At 41.1% G+C, this 745-nt stretch overlaps 1 long non-coding RNA gene across 1 annotated transcript in view; it reads right to left on the bottom strand.

The window, feature by feature from the left end:
• The window catches only part of LOC116704693 (uncharacterized), a 1,180-nt gene continuing 435 nt past the window's right edge, over window positions 1-745 (bottom strand). Inside the window, exons 2-4 of the long non-coding RNA XR_004335756.1 lie at window positions 426-603; window positions 182-315; window positions 1-92 (exon numbers count right to left, since the gene is read on the bottom strand). This is a non-coding gene — a long non-coding RNA (uncharacterized LOC116704693). The remainder of the gene's footprint in view (window positions 93-181; window positions 316-425; window positions 604-745) is intronic.

The following is a 745-nucleotide window of genomic DNA, read 5'->3' as shown; positions in this document are numbered from 1 at the left end:
TCTTATATGCATGCATACATTTTAACTTCCAGACAGGGCTTCAGACGCACGCTCCGTCCTGCACAGTTTATCTGGTCGTGCAACAAATTCATCTGTAATACAGAGACCATATAATTTGTACTGATTGCAAAATTTGCAATTTGAAATATGTAAAAAATGTAGTCTATAATTAAGGTCTTACCATTGTTTGAAGAATCTGTCATGAACCTCCTTGGGCCTCGACACTGCCTTTTTGGACACTTGCTTCATCTTCTGTCTCGATGTTGGAAGTGTCCATCAGCCGCCGACACCGGTCCACAGCTTTGGCGTAGGAATCTATGTTAAGAGAACATTTGTGATCCAGTAGCGCCAAAAAAGAAAAAAGAAAAGCATTTCCATACAGAGAAAATTATTTATTTACATATAGTATAGCAGCAATAGGTTACCTGTTCGCCATATTTTTTTAACAGGATATTTTGCCCAGCTGCTTTTCGGCAAATGGCACGCTTTGATTTGGAGCAGAGGGAGGGGACGGGGAGCTCCTGAAGAGCATGAGCAGCTCATCCATCTTCTCCTCAAATGTATCCATCCACTGTGCCATGAGGGTAAGGGGTGTCCTCATGGCTATGAAAAAATGAATGCTGTTAGTTTTGTTGTTATACATTATCTACTTATATGTGAACAACTAAAGTGAGTCTTCTTACCTCTCATTTCCGTCTCCATGGCTGACCCACCTCCCTTTTTTTGTGATGATGTTCTGCTGTTA

The sequence above is a fragment of the Etheostoma spectabile genome, chromosome 16 (assembly GCF_008692095.1).
Source record: "Etheostoma spectabile isolate EspeVRDwgs_2016 chromosome 16, UIUC_Espe_1.0, whole genome shotgun sequence".
Taxonomy (NCBI): domain Eukaryota; kingdom Metazoa; phylum Chordata; class Actinopteri; order Perciformes; family Percidae; genus Etheostoma; species Etheostoma spectabile.
The sequence above is the reverse complement of the archived record's forward strand: the minus strand, read 5'-3'. Positions and strand labels throughout refer to the sequence as shown.